The sequence below is a fragment of the Thamnophis elegans genome, chromosome 7 (genome assembly GCF_009769535.1).
Source record: "Thamnophis elegans isolate rThaEle1 chromosome 7, rThaEle1.pri, whole genome shotgun sequence".
Taxonomy (NCBI): domain Eukaryota; kingdom Metazoa; phylum Chordata; class Lepidosauria; order Squamata; family Colubridae; genus Thamnophis; species Thamnophis elegans.
This window is the reverse complement of record NC_045547.1, coordinates 71,021,388-71,032,121: the sequence shown is the minus strand read 5'-3', so window position 1 is coordinate 71,032,121 and position 10,734 is coordinate 71,021,388. Positions and strand designations below refer to the sequence as shown.

The following is a 10,734-nucleotide window of genomic DNA, read 5'->3' as shown; positions in this document are numbered from 1 at the left end:
ACTTTGAATTGTGCTCATCTGTCAGAACTCAAGTTTTTAAATACCTTTTTTATGTGATGCAATTTAGTCTGAATGTTGTTTGTTCAGATACTTCTGAGTCATGGTCTGATTTCGGATGGTTTGATTGGCTGGCTGTTGTTATTGAAACTAGTCCGATTTCTTGTGAGCTGATTTACGGTATAACTATTCGTCATTCCTCCTACCTGAATTAAAGCTAAGGGTGGAGGAGAGTAAAGAAATCAAGTCATAGCCATACTTTGATGCTGCTTCCACAATCCTCTCCTTCAACAACTCGGATCACAAGCAAAGTTGCACAATCTCTTGGGGAGAAAAACTAAATAAATTTAGAAATGTAACGTCGATTAGCAGCTGGGAAAAAAAGCACGACTCTGATTGGCTAAACGGAGACGGGATCGTTTACAAGATTAGAAGGGATCCAATTAGAAGAAAATCGCTATAGATCAGGGTCGGAGTGTGGACTCCTTGGTCCTGCCTAGCTTGGAGGCGCTTGGTTACCTTACCGGGTAACAAAATGTGCGCACAAGCCAACCACCAAGTTCAGAGATCACCGAGAACCACCTTGGAAAAGGATCTTCCATCCCACCAAATCCAAGCCTTGGAAAACGGTTATCAGCCCGGTTTCCAGGTTCGCTCCGCGCATGCGTCCTACTTCTCCGCCGTCGAAGTAGGAAGTTGAAGCCGATTGGTTCGCGAGGAGAACCAACGGGATGGGTCCCTTCGTTTAAAAAAAAAAAAGCCACACCAGAAGCGAAGGGAGCGGCTTAAAAGCGGGGCGGATGCGGATATCCTGCAGTTTTCGCCGCCATCCAATCGGGAGGGGCCGCTTCTCGAGGCGGCCAATGAGAGCCCAGGAGAGAACGGCGGAGGCCGTGAAAGGAGTCCTTTGCCTCCGAACTGAGACAGGCGACGAGAAGGAAGGGAGGGAGGGAGGGGGGCGGGGGCTGGGATCGGAGTTGCTTGGCCATTCGAGCTGCCCCGGGGAAGCCGCCGTGGAGGCGAAGGGCTGAGGCGGACCCTCCTCTTCGCCGCTTGGAGCCGGGGATCTTAGTGGACCAGTAAGTAAGCGAAGAAGGGAGATCGGCTTCCTGTCGAGAGAGTTTTCTCATTCAGCCTATAGCGAAGATGGGTCGCAGGCTAGCGGGATGGATCCCGGGGGGAGGGGGGGATCTGGCAGGGTGGTGGAGGCTGCCGGTCGTGCGAAAAGTCTGAAAGTGGACTTTTCCCACTCGCGATCCTCCTGTGATCACCTTTTGGTCCCCTTTTTTGAAGGAGCTCGTTGCCCCCTGAGTAGGTCGAAGAAGAAGTCGATTGGTTCAAGGTCATCGGCCAATGAGCCTCGCCCAAGGCTGGGGAGGGCGGATCGAGGATCCAGCTTTGCCTCGCGGGTGGAATTCCTCCTATAAGACCATCCTCCGGCAGGAGGAGTGGGAGTGGTGGCTGACCCAGCCCTCCGTTTGTGGGAACGGGTCGAGGTTGTGTCTGTGTGTGTGTCTGTGCATCTCCAGCCATGCAAAATTGCCTGGACGACTTTTGAGTCAAAACTAGTTTCTCACGGAGTGATTTAAAATGAAGGGGGAAAAAAACTCCTTCAGGAGAAGATCGGTGGTAATAAAAGGATGAAAAGGAGAAAGCTTAAAAGACCAGGAGTCTTCTGGCATCTAAGAGACGAATGGACAAGTCTCCTTTAAAAAAATGTTATTAGTAAAAACGAATGACCAATAGCACTTAGACTTATATACTGCTTTACAGCCCTCTCTAAGAGGTTTACAGAATCAGCGTATTGCCCCCAACAATCTGGGTTCTCTTTTTACTTACCTGGGAAGGATGGAAGGCTGAGTCAACCTTGAGCCTGGTGAGATTCGAACTGCCAAATTGCAAGCAGTCAACAGAAATAGCCTGCACTACTGCACTCTAACCACTGTGCCACCAGGGCTAATGAGAATGTAACAATAAAGATTGGCGGTACAGGTAGTCCTCAGCTTACAGCAGTTCATTTAGTGGACCATTCAAAGTTACAACAGCACTGGAAAAAAGTAACACATGACCATTTTTCACATTTATGACTGTTGCAGATCCCCATGGTCATGTGATTTACATTTGGATGCCTGATAACTGACCTGACAACTGACATTTATGGCTGTTGTAGTGTCCTGGGATCATAGGATCCCCTTTAGTGATCTCCTGACTAGCAAAATCAATGGGGAAACCAGATTCATTTAACAACTGTGTTATTAATTTAAGATTCGCTTAACAAATGTGGCAGGCAAAGTCATAAAATGGGGCAAAACTGACTTAATAAATTTCTCACTTAGCAATAAATTTTGGGCTCAATTATGATTGTAAATTGAGGACTACTTGTAGTCTGGCTTGGTTAGAAAGATAAATTAGTATTCATTGATTTCATAATATTTTCCTTCTTACATGGAATATATTAGACAAATATATTCTACCTTGCAGCCTGATGGTTGCTTTGGAATTGAAGCACTTGCTCACTGCTCGTTCTTTAATCACACCTCTGGTTACCTTAACCATGGTTAATTAATTATAAAATTATCTGGGTTTGCATGATATACCAAATGTTAACAAACCAGAGGCTGCATGCATACATCTTGTAGCTTAGAATATGATTCAATAGTATGAACATTAGAATAATGTGCTAACACTGAATCTGTCAATCTGGATTGGCATTCAGTTAATGAAAAAGTTCTTTAGTTAGCTTATCTTTCACCTTTTCCTTGTAAACCTTGTTTTGGATTTGGCTTTTAATTATGAAAGCACCATGCTAGAAACCAGGAGACTGTGAGTTCTAGTCTTGACTTAGGCACACAGCCACTTGGGTGTCCTTGAGCCAGTCACTTTGCCTCAACCCTAGGAAGGAGGAAATGGCAAACAACTTCTGAAGAACCTTTTCAAGAAAACTGCAGAGACCTGTCCAGGCAGTCTGAGAATTAGGATGGTTAAATAGGAAAAAAAAATAGTTTGCCAGCCAAAGTTGTAGATGTGGCGATAAATACAGTAGTAATTATATATATATGGAATGAGACACATTTACAATTTTAGAAGAGAAACCACCTAGATCCAAAATTAACCCTTTAGGTCCAGGATACCAAGTAATGTTTAGATATTTGGTGGAAAAACACCCTTGATTTGATGAGATCCAAACCATGGAAAAGAAAAAAAAAGTATGATATTATTCAAGGTACGGCAAATAGGGAAAAAAAATAGACATACAGAGCAGTAAGCTATCTTGATTTTGCTGACCATAATTGTTCATTTTATATTAACATAGTGACTCAGTCTTCAAATTTTTTTAGGGTTAGTAATAATAGTAAGGGGAGTGTGCTCCTACTGAATGCTCTATATTTCATGCCATCAACCATGGGATCCATCTGGGAGATTTGACCAATGTGGAAAGTGGAGACAAATTCTTGCAGGGTTATCTATAGGTAGTGATATTGAGTGTTCCCCCCCCCCCAAAAAAAAACCCCAAACTTTTGTTCAATAGCAATCTGAAATCCTGAAAGTTCTGTGGTCTTTCGTGCTTTTTTATATCTCGACCGAGTTTGTAGATTATAAATTCTAACATATGCTACGAAGTGTTAAATGAGCTCCGCGAAGGATTAAATATGAATGAATAAACTGAGGCTTAATCCTGATAAGTTGGAAGATCCCGCTTGAACGGCAGCAAATGGATCAAATTGGAAATAGAAATATAACTGTTATGAAATAATCAGTTATGCTGTTTTGAGATTCTCTTAAATCCCTCCCCCAGTAATGATGACAGTTGAATCTTCCCAAATTCTGCTAAAACAACATTGATTAAATTCTGTTATATTTATGTGTAACATGTGAACCTTATACTTCCTCATACTGTTTGGAAGTATGGGTATTGTTGCCAAATTACTATCACTTGTGCATAGAATCTTGCATGAGCTTCTGTCCTGTTTTGGCTACAATTTGGTGTACAAGCTTTTTCTTAAATGACTTTTGGCCAGAATATCCAATATATTGTCCCTTTTTGGTGTGTGAGGCTCTACTATGGGCTCCCCTGAGCTAGACAAACAATTTTTTTGACTTTTGTGTAAAACCTGTCTGATTAGAAGCAAGGTAGCAAACTATAGAGGAATAAGCACTGTAATATAATAGCATTATATTACGGAAGGAATGCAGAAATTGAAAAGAACATATTCATATTATAGCCTGGGCCTCTTGGAAAAACCGGGCTTTTTACAGTTTTCTTGAAGGTCAGCTGGGTCAGAGAAAAACAGACCAGAGGAAATACCAGAGAACAGGTTCAACAATAGATAAGGCATGTCCCTAAGCCAGAGATGGTGAACCTTTTAGACACCGATTGCCCAAAGTGCACGTATGCACCCAAACTGCAAGGTATGGGCGCATGCACCCATGTCCCGATAAAACCACAAGGTGTGCATGCGCGCCCCTCACATGCGCGCCCCACACATTCACAGCAGAAACCCAAAGACCAGCTGGCTGGTGGGAAGTGCGTGCGCATGCGCAACAAAGACCCGAAGCGGAGCTGGGGTGACGGCGTGCATGCCCACAGAGAGGGCTGTATGTGCCACCTCTGGCACGTGTGCCATAGGTTTGGCACGACTGCTGTAGGCTCTAATAAGAATGATACAGTTTTGTTTTATAGAACCCAGAGTACAGGAACCCTATCTGATCTTATAGGGTGGACAGAAATGATTGGAGATGAGCAATCCCTAAATATTCAGGGCTGGGTCTTGAATGGCTTATAAAGATGGATCTGCAGCACTTTGAATTGCTCCCAAAAACCAGTTGGTAACTAGTTAACAATGCGGAGCCATCTAATAAACACATTGAAGAGCGCCAGTGTAACATTTGCATGGCTTCGTTCTGGACTAGATAACGCTGCATTTAAGGGCAGTCTATTTAAAGACTTTAGTCCAAATAAGAGATAGCTAAGGCATGATGAATTATTGAGAGAATGGTCTGCCACTCCCCGAAAAGACACAGTTGTTGTACAAGATGAATCTGCGCAAAAATTGCCTGAACGGTTGAGGATTAAATACAAATGTTGGTGAGTTAACCAGTGGCAAGGAAGTATGTTGTGGAGTTTTTTCTCGTAGAAAGAGATAGATTGTGTATGTGCCATTAAATCATTTTTGACTCCTAGCAACTGCATAGAGAGATCTTCTCCATGATGATTCATTCCTAACCTGTTCTTTCAAGCCTCCCAGTGGGACACTCATTGCCTTCGTATCTGAGTCCATCTGCCTTGCTGCTGGTTGTCCTCTTCTTTCCTTTGATCTTTTCCAGAGAGATGAAGCTGTGAAGGATGTGTCCAAAGTAGGATAATTTGACCCTGATGATTTGTGCCTTGAGTGAAAACTCTGGGTAGATTTGTTTGATAATCCTTCGGTTTGTTTCCTTGGCTGGCCAAAGTCCAACTTTTACTTCCATAATATCACCGAGAATTCTGCAGCTTGCATGATTTTGGTGCAGTGCTGACCACAGCATTTGAATAACTTTTCCAAGGGCTTTTTTATGGCTGTTCTATCCATCCCTGGCTTGTGCATATTTTTGGGTTGCTTTTTCGCTTGTTGTTGAAGGTTGAGCCTAAAAGGCAGAAGCTATCCATCCCTTTGATATCTTCCCGGTCAAATCACAAATGACAGCTTGACAATTAATTGTCAAATGAATAAAGAGAACGAATGAGGATGAAATGAATGGATGGGTGGAGAAATGAGAAAAAGCAATTGGTTGGAACTGATGAGAAGTTTAACAGAAAAAAAGTTGAGATATGAAGCAACTTGGTAGAAATGAGAACAGTTTGCAGTGTATAAAGTAAAGGTAAAGGTCCCCCTCGCACACATGTGCTAGTCGTTCCCGACTCTAGGGGGCGGTGCTCATCTCCTTTTCAAAGCAGAAGAGCCAGCGCTGTCCAAAGACGTCTCCGTGGTCATGTGGCCGGCATGACTAAATGCCGAAGGCACACAAAATGCTGTTACCTTCCCATCAAGGTGGTCCCTATTTTTCTACTTGCATTTTTACATGTTTTCGAACTGCTAGGTTGGCAGAAGCTGGGACAAGTAACGGGAGCTCACTCCATTATATGGCGCTAGGGATTCCAACGGCTGAATTGCTGACAGCCTTCTGATAAACAACCTCAGTTTCTTAGCCACTGGGCCACCGCCTCCCTTTACAATGTATAAAGAGGTGTTATTGTTAGCATCTTTAATGGCCATTGTGACCAGGAGGTCTTTACCCTTTTTTTTTTGGCTGATCCCTCTTCAGAAACATCTAAGAAAGTCACACACACAAAAATATCGCTAACTATAGCTCTTAGAAATCATCTGATTCCTCCCTTATGTTATTAATTATTAATGGTATTGAAATTTTCTTGCAGTTTTAAAATTACTTTTATTGTGCTATTGATCTTTGTCTTGTGTTTGCTTTTGCATGCAAACTTTGCTTGTATATTGAGGTTTAGGTTTAGTTGTATTTCCTTTACTGTTTTTTTTATCTCATGTCTTCAAATTCTTTAGCTGACTATTTTTACTCTTTTTCTGGGCTTTTCATAATATTGTTTAGCCCAAAAAGGAAACTGTATGACCTATGAATGAATGTACAGTAAAAGCAAAGGACAATAATAATTCTAAGAACATTATTGATTATTATAAGCTCTTGATTGAGCCTTAATATGTACAAAACACCCAATCTAAACTATCTCTGGAAAAGGAATTTCATGAACAAGGTGACACAGGCAAAATGTCACAAGTATCCGATTATTTTCATTTGGGGGAGAAAGTAGGTTGGTAGATTGATTAAATGAAGAGCAATCAGTGAGTAAATTACATACATACAGTACGTACATACATACTGTATTTTTGGACTATAAGACGCACTTCCCATCCCCCCCAAATGTGAGTGGAAATGTCTGTGCATCTTATATCTCGAATATTATGGCGAAGGAGGGTTGATGTGGCGCTGATCAGCTGTTCTAGGAGGTGAATGGGTGGTGGCGGCGAATGGGCTGTGGAAAACAGACGGTGGCAGTGGTGAATGGGCCATGGCGGCAGCAAACGGGTTGCGGAGGCAGAGGCAGATTTTTTTTTCTTGTTTTTCTCCTCTAAAGTTAATATATGTCTTATAATCCAGAGTGTCTTATAGTCTGAAAAATATGGTACACACACACACACACACACACACACACACACATTCAAAGCAGTATGTTGAAAGATGGTGGAAGATCTAGAAAGACCTGATCAAACTGATGAGAGGGAGAGATAGTTTTATTGATATATACTAGATATGATTGAAGCTACAGTGTTTGCAAGGACGGAAAGACCTGGAGCGGTCTAGTGAATGACATTGCATAGCCTAAATTTAGTGATATTGCCTTTACATTTTCATTTTGCACTGGGAATAATATACATACATACATACATACATACATACATACATACATACATACATACATACATACATATATATATATATATATATATATATATTAATTACTTGCACTACATTTCTTATCCTCCTATTGTGTAATCAGAACACTGCAATTTTTTACAGGAAATCCCAGTCACGAATGTATTGGGAAACTGCTCAGGAGGAAGGCCAGACATGCTGTATATTATTATTGCACATAACATTTTCTTTCTAGAGACATTGCACAAAATGGTAGGATTTCAAACAGTGCATTCATAAGGCCTTCTGGAAAGATAGGCTAGTATTAGAAGAAAATTCTGAGTTCGACTCCAGACCAAGTCCTTCATAGATTATTTGGAGCAAAGTTTATTTCAACAGCATAACGTGCAGTATAGGGGTCGAAAGCTGGCTACCCACGTTACATTTATATATATATATATATATATATATATATATATATATATATATATATATGTATATATATGTATATATATGTATATATGTATATATGTATGTATGTATGTATGTATGTATGTGTGTGTGTATGTATATATATATATATATATATATATATATATATATATTCCTCTGAGCAACAGAGCTTGCCAATTAGGAATTATTGGAAATTGTAATTAATGGCCCAAAACGGGATGGTCAAGCATCCCCCCTGTAGATTTTGAAGGTAGCTGTCAGAAAAAAAAGGGGTCTTTAATTTATTAATTGGTGTAATCTCTATATCCTGAAAGAAATGTTTACTTGAATGGCAGTCACATTTGTCCATTTTCATCCTCTTTATGTGCCTTGGTATTGACCTTGGGTGATGCGTCCATGTTTGGGGAAAATGTGTGTGTGTGTGTGAGAGAGAGAGAGAGAGAAAGTAAAGGATTTTCATATCCTGGGGGAATTTCTGATGGTTCTTATTTATTTATTTATTTATTTATTTATTTATTTATTTATTTATTTATTTATTTATTAGACTTATTTACCGCTTCATAGGGCTTTCAGCCCTCTCTAAGCAGTTTACAAATTTTTTAGCAAATTGAGTCAGCAACTTGCTCCCACAGTCCGGGTCCTCATTTCGCCCACCTCGGAAGGATGGAAGGCTGAGTCGACCTTGAGCCGGTGAGATTTGAACCGCTGAACTGCAGATCACAGTCAGCTAAAGTGGCCTGCAGTACTCCACCCTAACCACTGCGCCACCTCGGCTCCTTATTGACTTACTGATATCTGCCGACTTCCTATCAGTTTCATCCAAAGTGTCAAACTCGGTCGAAAGGCTCAAGTTGGTTCTTTGTTTTGTGACTCGGAGTTTCCTGGGGTCAGGCATGGACGAGGTTAGCATGTGGACTAGCTAGAAGATATGGAGGATTTTACCTTCTCACAAGATTCCATACATCCGAATATTAGCATATTTAGAAATGGTGTATCTTTTGGTAACATCCTGTAAAATACCGTAGTTGCCATGACATCATCGGAGCCCGGTTGGGAGTGGGAACCGGGACCCTCGGATGGGGAATGGCGTGTGTCCCTTGGAATGCTTGGAGAGGCCAAGGGCCGAGGACAATAATGTCCTAGGCCCCTTAGGCATTGGGGGAGGTGGTCAACCGAACAGAGAGCCGCCTGCCCTCACAGACACGGAGGAGGATGGGCTGCTGACAGGCAGCGGTGTTGATAGGCAGCAGATCCCCTCTGATGAAGAACAGCTGCGTCCTCCACTTGATCCAAGGACACGAAGAGTGGAGCTTAGGCAAGGCCAGAGAAGGACTGCAAGGCTACTTGGGAGGCACCCTGCACCTCCTCATATAGAACACCTAGTGTAGGTTGACTTAAGGAGAAGCTGTGGGGAGGGGGGAGTTGTCTTTGTCAGGAACAATTGTTTGTTTTGACTTACACTCCCCCGGCTTTACAATACAATACAATAGCAGAGTTGGAAGGGACCTTGGAGGTCTTCTATTCCAACCCCCTGCCTAGGCAGGAAACCCTATACTTTGACTGGTGGCTCCTGCCTGTGGTTTGCCTTCGGGCTTGTGGGCTTGTCTTTGGCCTTGACTCTGGACCTCGCACCTTTTCTTTGGACTTTATTGTTTACGGGCTTTTGTTTGGGGGACTGAGGGTGGCTGCCTTCAGATTAGCGTGGGGTAGCGCCTTACCAGCTGTGGTAGGGTTATTTGGTGTGGCCTTTAATCAAAGCAATAAAGAACTCTATTGATTGCTGCTTCTGCTAAGGAAGCGACCTGGGCCACAACAGTAGTATCTTAATGTGTGATGCAACTCTATTTCATAATTGAGTTGAAAGTCCAGGGAGACATTACAGTTTAATAGTTTGACAGACTGTAGAATTTTTAAGCAGTTGTAACTAATTTACCAAGTGTTTTGCATGATATTCTGCTCTACTTTGATATAAGCAGTTACCGTTGGCAGTTATAAAATCTTGCTATGTGTGTGTCTCTCTCTCTCTCTCTCTCTCTCTCTCTCTCTCTCTCTCTCTCTCTCTCTCTCTCTCTATCTATCTATCTATCTATATATATATATATATATATATATCTTCTTTTACTTACAAAATATGGCTTGAGCTTTATTATGGGGGGAGGGTTTATTGTTTTGGGGTTGCTGGGCAGCTGCTCTCTTGTGAGCGGGCTCCCAAAGAGCCGGGCACAGCCTCATGGGCGAATCGCTGTGTTGCGGTCGCAGCAGCTCAACACAACAGCCATGAAGCGACCACGCTCACGAGCAGCCACCCGGCAACCCCCCTCTTCAGCTGGGCACAGCGTTGCTCACCAACTAATGGTATCCTGGAGGCGCCAAGCAACGTGATCACCTTTGCCCCCCCCCCCAGGTTCCCGCGGCTTGGCACCTTCAGGATACTGCTAGGTTGGTGAGTGGCGCGCTGCCTGGCCGGAGGTGGGGGGTTGTCCAGGGGGATTATATGCAGGGGGGGGCTTATATTTTTGCCCACCGGAAAAATGTGGCATTGCTGTATTATGAGGACATGTCGTATTTTCGGGGAAACACGGTATATGCTGGTCTTGTTGTATTCGGGTCTTTTCCCATGTAAGATTGAGATTGTCTTGGGAGTGAGACCTCGCCAAAACGTTGCCAAGACAATCTCAATCTTACATGGGAAAAGACCCGAATACAACAAGACCAGCATACCTGCACCCATGAAAATCTACGAAAACATATATAAAAGGTTTATTCTATTCTCAGAAGAAAACCAAGCAGATTTATTATGCTCCTCAGAAAGACTGAAATTAATGCCTGACTATGAACTAAAGAATGTCTAGGAAAATACCT

At 42.5% G+C, this 10,734-nt stretch overlaps 1 protein-coding gene across 3 annotated transcripts in view; it reads left to right on the top strand.

The window, feature by feature from the left end:
- The first annotated feature begins 939 nt into the window (after positions 1-939).
- The window catches only part of PACSIN2 (protein kinase C and casein kinase substrate in neurons 2), a 62,862-nt gene continuing 53,067 nt past the window's right edge, over positions 940-10,734 (top strand). For all 3 annotated transcript variants that reach the window (XM_032220886.1, XM_032220885.1, XM_032220884.1), the window contains exon 1: positions 940-1,076. The gene's annotated coding sequence lies outside the window, so the exon portion shown is untranslated. The remainder of the gene's footprint in view (positions 1,077-10,734) is intronic.